The sequence below is a fragment of the Piliocolobus tephrosceles genome, chromosome 1 (genome assembly GCF_002776525.5).
Source record: "Piliocolobus tephrosceles isolate RC106 chromosome 1, ASM277652v3, whole genome shotgun sequence".
Taxonomy (NCBI): domain Eukaryota; kingdom Metazoa; phylum Chordata; class Mammalia; order Primates; family Cercopithecidae; genus Piliocolobus; species Piliocolobus tephrosceles.
This window is the reverse complement of record NC_045434.1, coordinates 25,114,694-25,131,540: the sequence shown is the minus strand read 5'-3', so window position 1 is coordinate 25,131,540 and position 16,847 is coordinate 25,114,694. Positions and strand designations below refer to the sequence as shown.

The 16,847-nt window shown below is 42.0% G+C and overlaps 1 long non-coding RNA gene across 1 annotated transcript in view; it reads left to right on the top strand.

The window, feature by feature from the left end:
- Positions 1 to 4,237: 4,237 nt before the first annotated feature.
- Positions 4,238 to 16,847, top strand: part of LOC111539215 — a 23,823-nt gene continuing 11,213 nt past the window's right edge. Inside the window, exons 1-3 of the long non-coding RNA XR_002730616.2 lie at positions 4,238 to 4,304; positions 4,687 to 4,761; positions 14,198 to 14,340. This is a non-coding gene — a long non-coding RNA (uncharacterized LOC111539215). The remainder of the gene's footprint in view (positions 4,305 to 4,686; positions 4,762 to 14,197; positions 14,341 to 16,847) is intronic.

The window sequence follows — 16,847 nt, the reverse complement described above, 5'->3', positions numbered from 1 at the left end:
TGGTATCCCAGAACCCAGATCCAGTCCTGGAACGCTTCCTGCTCAAAAACTTGTTTTTTTTATCATTACACCTTCTAAAAATAATTATCGTATGGCCTGGCACTCACCCCAGGGTTCCTTTCCAGGACTTCCATTTCCATTCGCTTCCTGACCCTCCTCCCAGGTGTTTCTCAAGTCTGATTCCATTTCAGGGTCAGCATTAGCCGGACCTTAGTGGACTGAAAACCCAATCACAGTGTTACTATCCTAGCCCCACCCACCGGCCAATACATGCACACCATCTGAGCGCACTACTCTTGCCAGAAAAGATTCTGGCCTAGAGTCAGTTGAGAGGAAACAAGAATGATGTCTACTAGGAAATCAAGCTAGTGATTTAATTGTTTTATGGAATCATAGATTCTCAGACTCGAAAATAGCTTTAGAGGTCACCTAGACCAACCTTTAACCTATGGCCAAATGCGAGTTGTCCCCTTCGATATTTGGAAGCTCCCCATTGTTCAAGACAAAATTATCAGTACCCTCCCAAATACATCTAAGGAGGCCCAGAAGTGCTTATGTTGTCCAAGATGTCTCTTATGCCTCTTCCAGATACCACCTCTCTGCCCTTTGTCCCTGACCAACTCGTAACAGCTTCTCCTGGCTGCCCAAGCTGCTCATCCTCTGTAAAGCCAAGCCTGGACACTGGCATCTCCCTTCACTTCCTAAGACATTGCTAACTAAGGACTCTAGCATGTGACAAATTCTACCAGGGCCGAAAGACAACACATGGGGCAGAGGTTCTTCCTGATCATCTTTCTTCTTAGCATTAGCCTACTGCCTTGTACTCAGAACCTGGTCTGCTCTCCTGAATGGGATGTTCCTTCCAATATCCCCTCTGCTGGGGCCCAGACTCCTACCTTTAGTCTCTGCATTTGTCAGCAGAAGCCAAAATCAGTCACCAATTATCAGCTCAAATTAGGTTCACCTGTGAGTGACTAAGAACCCAAAATAACAGTAGCTTAACTAAGACCGTAGTTATTACTTCTTCCCATAAAAGCCTGGGTTGCTTGCCAGGCTAGTCCATGGTGTCAGGGACGAAGACTCCTTCCCTCTTGCTGACCAGTCCTGCAGAGCCCTTGTTAATGACTGGATGGGGCTCCAACCATCCCAGCCAAATCCAATAATTGAAATTGGGATGGGGGGAGAAGGATCAGAGAGCATGCAGAAACAGTCCCATTGCATCCTGTTAGCCAAAACTTGATACCTAGAGACCCCTTGATATAAGGAGGCTGGAATAAAATGTAGTCTTTATCCAGAGTAAACATGTACCTAGCTAAAACCTTTAGTTATTTCCATAACTAAAGAAGAGGAAGAGAGGAAATATTGGGGATAGGGGAGAAACATTAACTGTATTTACTGAGTAAATATGTCTGTTGATTCCAATTCATTGTTGACTTTCCCCTTTCCTTTCTATGTCCTTTCCTCACAGCTGCCATCTTTTTTTTTTTTTTTTTTTCAGTCCCATTTTTCCTATTCTCATTCTTGTTCATGGATTCTCACCTAAGATTTTGCCACAGCCCCCCAACAGGCCTCTCTGCCCCACAACTCACTCCTCTGCTTCTCCCCTTGGTGACCTTGCTAAGCAGAGCTGTTACATTGGACCTCTCCAGGCCAAACTCCTTCAATAACTCTCCACTACCTGCAAAATGAAGACCAACTGCACAGCCAGACATTCGCTACTCCAAACTGGCTGTAGGGTTGGGCTTTATTTTGCAAGTGGTAGGAATTCATCAAAGGTATGTGGACTAGAGAGGTCCAAGGTAACAGCTCTGCTCAGCAAACATAACCAAACAGACCTTGTGTTTGCCTTTGGCTTCCCCACTTCACCCTCCGTCTCTGTCTGTCAAACTCCCACCACGTTTCAAGATCCAACTTCATTGTCATGTGCTTTATGGGCATTTTCCAGTTCCAGCCTTTGTCCTAGCTCTGCCAGTCTCACCCTTAAATACACACACACACACACACACACACACTCTATCACCTCCCTCACCTTCTCTACTTTTGTGTTACTGTTTCATTTCGTTTCCTCTATATTGTAGAGATGATGATTTTTTGTCTGTGAATCCATCTATCCCCAGCACTCTGGTAACATGAACCATACCTTGTTCATCTGTCTCCCACCCAGGGACTTGACAAAGTGCTCAGTTGACATTCATTAAACTGATCATCGGCACCAAGAAAGTACAAACAGATGAGTAAAAATCTGGAAACAGCCTTTCTCAGCAACCATTCCAGAATTACAAACTTTCTCTAGCATGACCACAGGATCTGAATGCAGTTCCAGTGGAATTAAATGTATGGGTTGTTTTCTGTCTATAGCATGACTCCTTCCTGTCTGAGAACTTTCTGGAACCCAAATTGCTAGTGCAGCTGGAATCAGGATGTCTGACAAGAGGCAGCTGTCACTTCACTTTTTGCAAAATATTTCCACAAAAATTGCCCCAAAATGCAAAAATCTTTCATTAGGAAGAGCTGATTCATGGAATTTATAATAGGAATCCTGTATGGCTGCATAATTCGGTTGAGGAAAATAGAAAAGAATGAACAAGTATTGGTCTCTCCAAGCCATTCCTTTTGAAGCCAAGTCAGGGCACAGAGCACTATAGACACTACATGACCAGCCTGGTTGAAGGGAATGTTGGAGATAATCTTTCCCACACAGAAACCCTTCTCGGTCCTGAGTGTCTATAAAAATGTACAACTCTTGCATGTACATAGAGACTTCTCTTCCCCAGGCAGAGGAGTCAATGTGGAAGCCAAAGTCAAAGCACACTAGCCCTTCAGAGACCAAAAACCCTGTGACACTCTTAGAATACCTGCGTCCTGACAGATATTCAGCAAAATATTTGTGACAGTGTCACCATAACCTCTTTGGAACCCAGGGCTGTAGGTCCCATCCTTCCTGCCTTCCTACGTACATCTCATATGGAATCTTTCTCTCTCTAGTACATTCAACCTCCTTCTAACAATTGGTTTCCTCCCGTTAATTTTTTTTAATAGAGATGAGGTCTTGCTGTGTTGCCCAGACTGGTCTCAAACTCCCGGCCTCAAGCAATCCTCCTGCTTCTCCTTCCCAAAGTACTGGCATTATAGGCATAAGCCACTGCACCCGGCCCCTCCAGTTGACTTTTAATGCCTAAACTTTTCACTTGAGAAAAATTAGCTTCCCTCAGGCTTCCTTTTGCTGGCTTCTCCCCCTTTCCCTGTCCTTTACTTGTTAAGATTCCTCAGGGTCAATCATTAGAACTCAATGATTCTCCCTTTACATTATCCCTGGAAATTTTCACCCATACCTACAGCTTCCATAACCACCAATTCCCACATGACCCACAGTTTTCTGTGTTGAACCCATATGCCTCCCAGCCCCATGCTCATCAGCCCAGCTGCCTACTTATCATCTCTGTTAGATATCTGAAAGGCATCTCAAATTAACCAGGTCCAGAACCAAATTCTCATTTCCATCTCCCAATCCTCCAGACAAAGAAACAATAAAAAAAGACAAGACTCTTCTAGTGTTTCCTAACTTCCTGAATGATACCAACCAGGTGGATAAGCAGAAACCAGAACCCATCATGGACATCATCTTTTCCATGATATTTCCCATAGCCAAACTAGCACCAGATCATATTAATTTACCTGCTAAATACCTTTCAGATCCTTCAGCTCTTCGTGTTTCCCATCACAGGCCTTTCACGTGATGTTCCATGGCCTAGAAAGCTCCTAGCTTCCCTCTCCTGGCTACCTGGTCAATGACCAGGTCAATGATAACAGGCTACAGAAGCTTTTGATAATAAAGGCAAAGAAACCAGAACACCACTCTCGCACTGATAAATGACTGTGGAGATCCATATTCCTGAAATCATGCTGAAAAGACGCTATTTTCTTTAGGAAAATGTTTCCCAGTCCTTAATCAATTCACTGAAAACCAATTCCCAGAGAGGTAATTCCAGACTCACTTTTAGGCAAGTTGACTTGCTTCCATGTTTCTCCAAGTGTGATCCTGATCCCTGAGTCACCTATATTAGAGTGTTTATTAGAAACACAAGGTATCCCAGACCTAGCAACCCAGGAATCTGAATCTTAACTATCCCCAGGTGATTCAGATGCAAGCTAAAATTTGAAATCAAGACTGCGGTTCTAGAGAGTAGACTACCATGCTTTGCAACTATCTTGAGCCAGCCTTCATTTGTCTCCTAGCAACCCTTGAGCAATGACAAGTACCTGCCAAACACTATTGTCAAAACCTCTCTCCTGGGAAAACAAAAGTATTTTGCTTTCTAAATTCTATAGGAATAAATATGCTTTAGAAAGGGATGATTTGGCCACCAAGGAAGTTGGGAGAGAGTTTTCTCTTTAGAGCTGAGCTGAGGGTGCTTATAAGACCCTCTGGCCAGTGGGATAGATCCAGGACTGACCTTGGGAAGTAAGGCCAGCAGGAGGCAGAGCTTTGCAAGGTTTTGGTATCTGGGAGTTAGAGAGAGGCTTCAGCCATGGATAGCCTTGTGACCTTGAGCTGCAGTACCTCCATATGGACGAAGAGGGTTAGGAGATGGACAGGGATCAGGGGAGAACTGCTTTGCTTGAAATATGACAGAAAACCCCTATCCTATGATAAGTCTCTTGTCTCCTGTATTTATTTCACTTTAGGTCATGACATTTGGAGCACAATTGTGTGTGGGATGCATTCATCAATAGAGTTGGAAGCACCAAACACCATAGGAGGTAAAGTATCATCATCATCATCATCATCATAAAGATAGATGATAGATAGATAGATAGATAGATAGATAGATAGATAGATAGATACATAGATAGATACATAGATAGATAGATACTTTTTGTGTGTGGTTACTATATACCCAGAACTCTGTGTTCACTTGCTATAATCTCTTCATCATCTATGGAAAGTGGACAAAAGTATTAGCACAGCATAGAAGAAAAAACAAAACTAAAGTATGAAATGTATAGTAATTCCCAAGGTCATGCAGCTAGAAGAGTGGAGCTGGGATCTGGACCCAGATCTGTGCCTTTCCACTGAGCCATGATAGGTGGTGAGTTAAACCTATGTGGAGTATTGATGAGTTCATTCCATCCTCATGCAAAGCCACCTCCTCCATTGGGATCCCCCAATTTTAGTTTCCCTTCCTACTTCCACTTTATTTTCTTCCTCTGTAAATTTGATTATTTTAGATTCCCCATGCAAATGAGTTTTTCATCCCGTTTGCCTACCCCCAAACCCACTGTCACTAATCGTCTTCCTATCATTCCAGCACCTGTGAATGCACGCTGAGATGTACCAAAAGGAAGACCACGACTTCAAGTCTTCAACCAGTCCCTGAAAACACATGAGTCATTTGCTGCAGTGAACAATTTATCTTTTCAAGTTTGCATATTAAGTTAGCTTAAAGTATGTTCCTAGCCTGACTTACAGAGGAATTTCAGATCTGCTGACTAGTAAACAACAGAACAAAGTTGGCCCTCTTAGTGAGCGGCAATGAGATAAAATACAGTTCCCTGATAAGAGGCTCATATCAGCATCTTACTTGAATAAATCAACTTTGAAAGACATTTGGAAACCACTGAAAATTTTCAATATAGACTAAGTGTCAGCTGATGTTGAGAAATTAGTATTAATTTTGTTAGACTAAAGTGGTACTGTAGTTATAGGGGAATATGTTCCTTTTTAAAGGCACATGTTAAATATTTCAAGTTAAAATAATGTCTGCAATTTACTTCAGATTCTTCAGAAAATAACTAAAAAGAAATTAAGTATATATGGTAAAATGTTAACAATTGTTAAATCTAGGTGTGTTCATCTTAAATTGTGTTCATCTTACTATTCTCTTTCTACTTTTCAAAAAAGTCAACATGTTCATAATAAGTGGGTTTTTTAGAGAGTTTTGCTACCAAGGCAAGGAAAAGTAATCTGATATTTATGTGCTACGTGCTTTACAAACCTTATATTATCTTATTTTGTTGTAACACAAGTAAAAATATTAATCCCATTTTATAAATGAGGATTACAAATCTCAAAGAGACTCATAACACAAAAGATGGAAGTTTAGACTTTAATCAAATGAATCTCAACCTTTGGCTATCAGGTCATCTCTAGATCTAGGGGGAAATCATTTCTGCATAAAGCCTGCCCTTTGCCAGGCTCCACTTATTTAATTTAATTTTGGTGAGACAGGAAGGCATTTTGTCTGTTTTTCCTCCTGAACTGTTATGTCTCTGAGTATGTTTCCCAGAATGTAATAGGAAGATTCTGATTATTTTCTCGTTTCAAAGCTAAAGAGGCCTTTACATAATCAAGAAGCTCTGAGACAAATTCTTTTGTATAGACTTTGAAGGACTTTTCTGTTGAATCAGATACCTTTTCGGCCGCTAGAAAGGAAAGTGGCACAAAGATATCTAGTCATCACTCCAGACACTGAAATCATGAAGATCAAATATATTCAGACTTCCATCCTCGGCTATCATTTCTCATGTGACAGTGTGCATGCTCTTCAGACAGTGAATGATGTAATGAGCCCCATTAAAGTTGCAGTTTTCATTCTACATGATCGACAACAACAGTTCTGCAGGCTAGAGACCAACAGGAAAGTCAGCCTCCCAGGCCCACCCCACCTCCCAACCAACCCAAATACTGGCCAGTTCTAATAGTATCAACAATCATGAGATGTTAGGCCAGTTCCTCCAAAAATAAGGCAGGCAGATAAAAATCTAGGAATACTGAAAATGGGAGCCAGCACATGTTGACTCACATTAAAAAGTATACCATCATTAGCAACACAGGTAGGTAATATTAGGGATAGAAAATTTTTCTACAAGATATCTTTCTCTGGAGTTGGGTTTTATTTTTAATTAAGTACATCTTTCATCTGAGTTCTCATCAAGGCTGACATTGTAAAAGGGTGAGTAAGCAATTATCTGGGTGGGGTGATATCCAGGGTACTGAAAAGGATTTCAGGAAATACTTTCTTCATCCCCTAACTGATCTCTGAAATTCCTTTAAGGTGTGATTCCTTTGGCTTAAGGCTTGGGCCTCTGGAAAAATAAAACATAAAGCAGAAAAAAACTCTTGAAGTGGTTGTCAGACATTCGTATTATAGCATGCTTAAGTTGCAGGTAGAACAGGTTTTAATGGAAGAGTTACAGCAAGAAGATATTGATACCTAACTGTGATGAGTGAGGAGGAAACGTAGGGGAAGGTAGAAGAACAATTAAGAATGCATCCACTTAACCTTTTCTCGAGTCTGCTCTAAGTCGCACAGTACCCTTCATTCTTGCACCAAGAATAAACATCTTTCCATGTTTAATAAGGACCTGAGGCTTATGCTTTTACCTAAAGACACACAGTAAAAATAATATATATTTTTAAAATCTGTTTTCTCCACTAGGCCGGACCCCTTTGGTACAGTAAGTATGATTTTATGATACTGAACTTTGTCTTGGGCTGAATTGTATCCCCCCAAAATTCCTATGTTGAAGTCCTAACCCCCAGTATATGGAGATAAAGTCTTTAAAGAGATAACGAAGGTAGGCACTTTGGGAGGCCGAGGCAGGCAGATCACGAGGTTAGGGGTTCGAGACTAGCCTGACCAACATGGTGAAACCCCGTCTCTACTAAAAATACAAAAATTAGCCAGGCATGGCATCACGCACCTGCAATCCCAGCTACTCAGGAGGCCAACACAAGAGAATCACTTGAACCCAGGAGGAGGAGGTTGCAGTGAGCCGAGATGGTGCCACTGCACTGCAGCCTGGGTGACAGAGTGAGACTCTGTCTCAGAAAGAAAAAAAAAAAAAAGAGGTAACTAAGGTAAATGAAGTTATCAAGGCGGGCCCTCATGACTGATATCCTTACAAAAGCAGATTACGATGCAGATACACATAGAGGGAAGGCCATGTGAAGACATACCCATAGGTGGTGAAGATGGCCACCTATCAGCCAAGAAGAGAGGCCTCCAAGGAAACCACACCTGCCAATACCTTGATTCAGCTCTCTTTCAGCCTTCAGAATTATGAGAGAATACATTTCTGTTGTTTAAGCCACCTTATCTGTGGTACTTTATTTTGTGAACCCTAACAAACTAATAAAAACTCCAAAATGCATAATGCTCTTCCCCTTGAAATGATGTTATTTTTAACTAAGAATAATAGCATGTGTTTATTCACATGGGGCACTTAGTCTTGCCCCACTGTGTTGTGGTTCAAGAAGCTCTTCTGAGGCATTAGTCATCCGAATTTCTCAAAAGCTAATCAAATGAAATGCAAAGAAACCAAACAGACTAAAATCTTCAAAAGAATTTATTGCAGCCATTTGCCAATAGATTTTAGCCAATATGAACTGTTTCTCAGAAAAAAAAAAAAAAAAAAATTCAGGTATCATTCAAGAGTTTCCAGGCCAACTGGTCACCCAAGTTTCTTTTCATGCTGTTTTGCTTCTGAAAACATCCAGGTCACTCTTTCTTATCCACATTTTGCATTTTGTGTCCTTTACATAATTTTCAGAGGCCAGCAAGAATTCCTATTGATGATGGTTTCTCATGCATTGCTTGTGAGAAGGTATTAGAAAATGGTGCATTTCCTTTGGAAAACAGACAAGCGGCTTCTCAAAGGTTTAAATGTAACGTCACCAGATGACCTAGATATTCCACTCCTAGGTATACAGCCAAGAGAAATGAAAGTGTATAGCCACACAAAAATTTGCATACAATTATTCATAGCAGCATCATTCATAAAAGCCAAAAGTGTGAACAACCCAAATGTCCATCAACCGATGAACTGTTAAACAAAATGTGGTCCTATCCATGCAATGGAATATGACTCAGCAATAGAAAGGAATGAAGTTCTGATGCGTGCTGCAACATGGATGAACCCTGAAAATGTACCAAGCGAAAGAAGCCTGGTATAAAATGCCACATACAGTATGATTCCATGTATGTAAAATGTCTAGAATAGATCAATCTATAGAGACAGAAAATAGATTCGTGGTTGCCAGGAATTGGGGGTGAGAGGGATTAGAGACTGGCTGCTAATGGGTAGAAGATCTCCTTTTGGAATGATGAAATGTTCCCAAATCAATTGTGGTAGTGGTTGCACAACTCTTTGAATATGTTAAAATCTACTGAACTCTATGCTTTAAATGGGTGAAGTGTTACATGTATTATGTCTCCAAAATAAAGCATATTTACAAACTCTTTCTCATCTCCCATTTTCCTTTGGCTGTACTCTTCTTTCCAATCCCAACGTACACACCACAGGCTTCCCCTTTGACAGAAGTCATAAAAAGGGGAATTCAAGATAGGGATCAGAGTAGACAAATATTAAGGCCTTTTTCAAATCTCAAGAATTTAAAATGTCTGTTGGTTGCCTACTGTATTAGTTTCCCATTGCTGTGATAATAAATCACCACAAATCTGGTGGCTTAAAACGACACAGATGTATTATTTCACAGTTATGGAGATCAGCAGTCTGAAATGGATTTCACGGGGCTAAAATCAAGGTGTCAGCAGGGCTATGTTCCTTCTGAAGGCTCTATGGAGAATCTGCTCCCTTTCCTTTTCCAGCTTCCAGATGATGCCTGCATCCTTGACTCATGGTTCCTTCCTCCATCCTCAAATCTTTTTTTAACCCTTTTAAGGACCTATGTAATTGCATTGTGCCCACCCAGAGAATCCAGGATAATCTCATCTCAAATATTTAATATAATCATATGTGCAAAGCCCTTTTGCCCTGTGAGACAACCTGTTCACATATTCGAGGGATTAGAACATGCACATCTTTCAGGAGTGTTACTCTGCCTACCACCCTACTATGTGCAGCTGCTGGCTGCAGCATTAGAAGGGGCAGTGGGCCTTAGTTCAGGGTCATGGAGCAGAGGGAAAGCAGGAGAGCTAAGTCCTCCCCACAGCAAGTGCCTACAAAGACCACGGACCCATTTCAAGTCCACCCCAGGCACATGGACTGCACTCTCTATCTGTCACCTTATGGATATCAGCAAACAATCAACACAGATAGTTTCAATTTTTCATAAAGGGAGCAAAAACAATTCACAGATTTGGAGTGGCTTAATAAGGAATCTTCTGAACCTTTAGAAGAGGCAGCAGTGATCTCCAGGAAACAACATGGCCTCATGAAGATCAGAATCTGACAATGTCACCTCCCTTTTTGCTCTAGAAGGTGGATGTGATGATTAGGGAAATCTGGAAGTGCAGCATGTCTGACCCACTCCAAAGTTTCAAATGGACCACTAATAATATCCCAGGAGGCAGGATGGAGAAACACGGGCTGCAATGTTCAACCATTCTCTATATAAACAATTGGCTAAATCATCTTTGCCTCAAGAGTGTTGATAAGTAGATTTACTTCATCTTGTAAGTCCCTAATGTTGAGCCACAGGCCTGAGGTTTGACATTTTTATCAGTAGTTTTGATGAATATGTATCATGCTTATGCATCATGGCCAAAAAGGAGGTCATGAGCAGGATGTCTGGGTGTACATGTGCAATACAATTAGATTAGATCACGGGGTGCATGTGGAGGGCAAATGAGCCTGGGAAGCTAGGTTGGGGGCTGATCTTCACTGGGTGCAGTGACACACCCAGAGCCATGCCTAGATTATCTGTGTGTCTCAGTCTGTCCTAGCTACTATAACAAAGTACCATAGAGTGGGTGGGTTACACAACAGACATTTATTTCTCACCATTCTGGAGACTGGGAAGTCTGAGATCAGGGTGTCAACATGGTCAGGTTCTGGTGAGGGCCCTCTTCCTGGTTTGCAGATGGCTGCCTTCTCATTGTATCCTTACATGGCAAACAGTGGAAGAGAGAAGTAAGCTCCTTCATGCCTCTTCTTATAAGGGCACTAATTCCATCCGTAAGAGCTCCACCCTCTTGACCTAATGACCTCCAAGAGGCCTCATCTCCAAATACCATCGCATTGGAGGTTAGGATATCAACATATGAATTTGTAGGAGACAAAACATGCAGTTCATAGACTGTGATGCAATGACAAAACCAGAGACCGAAATGGGAAACATCCAAAATGACACAGCAGATTAGAGATGAGAGTAGAGATGCACCTGTGTGCCTGAAGATGCAAGAAAAGCATCAATAGAAAACGCCGTGGCGATGAAGGAAGAGCAGAGGTGTGATGGAAGGGTGCACTCTCAGGGGAGCTAAGAAAGGACAGGATCAAAAATGTAGGGACAAGCCTTAATATCAGGTGAAAGGAATAATTTAGCAAAGTAGCATACAATCCCACAATAAAATTCCATACAGTCATTAAAACAAGGTTCTCGAAAAGTGGTTAGTAGCATGGAAAATGCTCTTTGTATATTAATTTTTAAGTGCCATTTGATTAGTGTACAATAGAATCCCAATTTTATTATTTTAAAAAGTGTGCTTAGAAAAAAATCAGAAAGACCTCAAAACGTTAACAGCAACTGTCTCCAGTGGTGGGATTATGAGTGATATTATTTTCTTCTTTTACATCTCCACAATTTCCAAATTTTCTGCAATAAGTATGTATTAATGCAATAAGTATGTATTACTTTTGAAATCAAACAGATAATTCCAGAGTACAGGTGGAAGAGCTGGTACGTAGAAAGGAAGAAAACTATCTTTTTATCTCAGACGGAAGAGAAGAAAGAATAAACGTGCATAAAAACAAGTATTTGGAAGAAGAAAGGTAAGTAGCGTCAGTGAGGAAGCTCATGACAGACAAATGTCTCAGTCAAATCAAGAAGTCAATATTCCTTAGAAAGCATTTCTGCAAAGAGGCAATTTTCCCCTTGAGTAAAGAAGACACTTTCGATTTTTGTTCATTTTAGAATTTTAGCACCTTTTAAATGAGAAATGTCAGGAAGAAACATGGTGAAATTAATCTGCAGTCCAGCTGTTCTCCAAACTTAACAAAAATCATTAGGAGCCATAGGAGTCTCTGCAGGCGCCTGCTAACTTTAGTAAAGCAAAGTAGGGCAGCGCTCTCCATTTACTGGCAATTATTCCTGGCTACCATCACATCAGCTGCCACTCATCTGCCATTCATTGACATTGCATTTGCCCTGCAAATTAAGTAATCAGCAATAAATAAGAGTCCATGGCCAACCAATGGCCAAAATTAGCCTCAGATCTCTCATCTGAAAAAGGAAGACATGCTTTCAACATCTGAGGGGAAGGTAGCAATATTCAAATGCTTTGAGCATAGGAAATAGGACAGCGCTTCTCAGCTATGCCCAATGAATTCAACCGTCTATCTCTGACATCAGTAGGATGTTTCTGCTAGAGCTTAATGGTTTTCTCTGTTCTCAATATCCTAACTTCCCATTAAAATGGTCTCTTAAGAGACCTGTGGATCCAATGCCCTCATTTTACAGATAAGAAAACTGGGCCGGGTGCGTGGCTCATGCCTGTAATCCCAGCACTTTAGGAGGCCGAGGCAGGCGGATCACGAGGTCAGGAGTTCGAGACCAGCCTGACCAACATGGTGAAACCCCGTCTCTACTAAAAATTCAAAATGTAGCCAGGTGTGGTGATGCACACCTGTAATCCCAGCTGTTCAGGAGGCTGAGGCAGGAGAATCACTTGAACCTGGGAGGCAGAGGGTGCAGTGAGCCAAGATCGCACCACTGCACTCCAGCCTGGGCAACAGAGCGAGACTGCCTCAAAAAAAAGAAAACTGAAGCCCAGAGATATTAATTGACTTCCCTCAAAGTCTCATAGCTGGTGGGTGGTACAGTTGAGAAGAGAACCCAGGTTTGCAGATACCAGGCACCTCTTCGCTCTCCCTCACCAACCCCCCATCCACACTTAGAGGAAATGAGTACCAGAATGATGGGATGGGTGGCACCATACATTGTCCAATAGAACTGATGAAGATGCCAGCTGGGACTTGAGGAACATATGTTCCCAAGAGAAGCAGAACAAAAGAAGAGGTGATAGCCATTGGAATCTTAGTCTCCATATTCATAGTAAAACCTCTTGTATACATTTACCTAAATACTTTCTTTTCTTTATTTTTTTTGAGACAGAGTCTCTCGACATGTCACCCAAGTTGGTCTCGAACTCCTAACCTCGTGATCCCCCCCTTGGCCTCCCAAAATGCTGGGATTACAGGCATGAGCCACTGCACCCGGCCCGGTTTTCCTATCTGTAAAATGAGGGCATTGGATGCACAGGTCTCTTAAGAGACCATTTTAATGGGAAGTTAGGATGTTAAGAACAGAGAAAATCATTAAGCTCTAGCAGGAAACATCCTGCTGGTGTCAGAGATAGACTGTTGAATTCACTGGGTTAACTGCAAAGCACTGCCCTATTTCCTATGATCGTTTGAATATTGCTGCCTTCTCCTCAGGCGCCCACTACCACATCCAGCTAATTTTTGTTTTGTTTTGTTTTTAGTAGAGACAGGGTTTCACCACATTGGCTAGGCTGGTCTTGAACTCCTGACCTCAAGTGATCCACCCCCCCGCAGCATCCCAAAGTGCTGGGATTACAGATGTGAGCCACCGTGTCCGGCCTGCCTAAATACTTTCTAAAACCCACTTTTACTTTGAGCCTATACCATCTCAAGATTTATCAAATGCCATATATTTACCACCAGTTTTACAAAATAACGCAGTACCATAGCTCCTTTCTGGTAGTGAACCGATATCCTCATCTACCTAGAATATAAACAAAAAAAGCAAAAAGGTCCCAGAACAACAAATAGTGATGGAATGCAGCCAGCCCATGCTCAGATACTCAGATACTAGGGTCATGGCTGAGACTGCATTTGGAACAACAGTGAGGGAAGAGACAGAAGGCCTACAAATGTAGACACGAGGGCTCAGAATGCAGACTTGCAGGGTCAGATAAGCAGAGTATTAAATGAAGGACATTGTAATGAAATTAGGTACAGACGTGTCATTTGTGGAGTCTCAGTTTCCTTTACAGCAAAATAGGGATAAACACTTCTTTCCTTGCAAATTGTTTTAAAAATGAAAAAGAGATTAAACATGTAAAGCCCTTAGCACAATAGTTAACATATGCTAATTATTCAATAAAGGATAACTACTATTATAATTAGTGGGAGCAATATTTAATTGTGACATTAAGAAGACAGAGAAAGTGTTAATAATTTTGTTTAGTTTCCATAATTTTATTCCTTCCAGAGGAAACTTTTAGTTACAAGCACATAAATAGATAAAATCAAACTCAACTGGAATGACGTTCTTGAGGATGGAGATACATTTTTTGTTGACCCATTTAAACGTGAACATTAAGTGATAATCAGTCTCCCGTCAGAAAGTCCCAGGTTAGTAAATCTGAATACATTCTCTTGCTTGTCTTCTTCTACAGACAAAAGGAAAGGGGCATTTGATTTGCACCTTGCCCCAGTCCATATAGATCATAGGGAGGTACAGGTACCACTACTCCACTGACAAGATGCTTTTCTAAACGGCACTGAAGAGGCCCAAGGAGAAAAGTGATTGACTTGCTCTTTGGGAGTTTATTAATATAATCGGGTTCACAGTATAAAAGACAGTGATGTTCCTGAAGCCCTTTCTAGGCCAAATGTATTATTATGCAAAACAGCAACTTCACGAAGCCAGCTTCAGGAAGTCTAAGATGCTTCCTCAGCAAGACAGTGCCTGCAGACTCACTGCAGCAAAACTCTGCATTGCACCTTTCAGCACACACATGGAAAGGTCTTTGGAGAACTGCCTATTTTTCACAGCCAGAGACAGTAATGCTACTGCCAATTAAAAGACCACTTAGGTCTGTGGTAGATGATAAAATGCAGGCTAGAATTAAGATATTTCCTGCAAAATGCAGACCAAAATATCCTGAAATATTTTGTTATGGATTAACAATCAAATTACTAATCTCCCCAAATTTCACTTCTAGCCTTTAGCAGGATGGTCACAGGACCAAAATGACAAAGTCTTCAAAGTCTTTAAAACAGCATCTGTCATGTTCTGAGAAGCACACGACATGAATTATCTCACTTAATTTTCACAATCACCTTGCCAGGTAAGAACTATTACAGCCATTTTAAAATTAGGAAATGGAGGCTCAAGAAGTAATTTGTCCAAGGCCCACAACTAGCAAGTGGCAAAACTAGGATTTGAACCCAGGCATGTCAAGCTCACAGCTTCTCACAGTGCTAACCACATCTAGCCACTGCATCACTGTTTCTTTTTTTTTTTTTTTTGCAAAGACGCTCTTCTTTTTTTTCTGAGACAGAGTCTCGCTCTGTCGCCCAGGCTGGAGTGCAGTGGCACAATCTCGGCTCACTGCAAGCTCCGCCTCCCGAGTTCACGCCATTCTCCTGCCTCAGCCTCCCAAGTGGCTGGGACTACAGGCGCCCACCACCACACCCAGCTAATTTTTTATATTTTTAGTAGAGACGGGGTTTCACTGTGTTAGCCAGGATGGTCTTGATCTCCTGACCTCGTGATCCACCCGCCTCGGACTCCCAAAGTGCTGGGATGACAAACGTGAGCCACCGCGCACGGCCGCATCACTGTTTCTTCAGCCAATCCCGCCAGCATACACTCGCTGTGTAGAAGGCATTGTGTAAGCAGCTCTGGGAACATAGATGGGAGAGAGATGGATCCCGCCCTCCAGAAATTCACAGTTTAAAGGCAGACATGTAAGTAAACAATGATAATTCATGACTGTAGAAATGCAATAATTGAAGTAGAAAAATGGCAGAAAGAAGTGTTTGGTAAAACTTGAGGACATTTGATTTCCAGCCCACTGCCTCTCCCGTACACACCTGCCATTTTAAAATACAGGACTACACGGGGAGGCCGAGGGTGGAGGAACACTTGAGCCCAGGAGTTCAAGGCTGCAGTCAGCTATGATCATGCCACTGCACTCCAGCCAGGAGACAGAGTGAGACACCGGCTCTGAAATAAATAATTAATTAATTTTAAAATAAAATAAAATACAGACATTATAGAATACCAATCCTTTGAAAAAAGTTGCCTGCTGTCTCGTTCTGCAACTGAGGATATTAAAGCTCCAGAGAAGGAGACAATCTGCTTGGATCATGAAATAACTGATGGGCAAAAACAAATGACTAGAACTTGAGTTTCTTGACTGAGGGGTTGCATGGTCTTGCTGGTACACCAAATGCCACTCTGGGCTATCACTCACCAGAGATCTGGAAAGACTTTTGCAGGCAGCAGCCCACATACATGTTTTTTTCTTTTCTGTCCTACCTCACTCCCCAAGGGAAAAATACATCAGCTAGCCTTTGGAGGTGGTATAAAGGAGTATAACCTGTGAGTGAAGATGAAATATTTGGAATTGCTAGTTAGTGTCTTACAAGGAGGCTGCGAAGAATGAAGCGTGGAGAAGATGGAGTCTAATGGTGAAGGGCGCTGTTCACAGCCCAAATAAAAGGCTCAACTCCCTTTGCTTCCTTCCTTTGAGGTCACGTCTACTAGAGAGATACTTTTTTTTTCCCATGTGAATATAATTGGTTTCACTTCACAATTAGCACCTACTGAGGTAAGTATTCACACCTATCTGCGGTCTAGTAAGACAGTTCTAGAACTTTATATAGCAGCCATGGGCATGTACCTCGCAAACCTCCAAACCCCCACCAGCACATCCCACCACCACTCCACAACCACCACCCCACCACTACCACCCCCCACCACCACACCCCCCACCACCACCCCACCACCACCCACCACCACCACCACCATTCACCCAATGATGACCACCACCATCACCACCACCACCACCACCACCACCACTACCACACACACCACCACACCCACCACTCGCCACCACCATCATCACCCC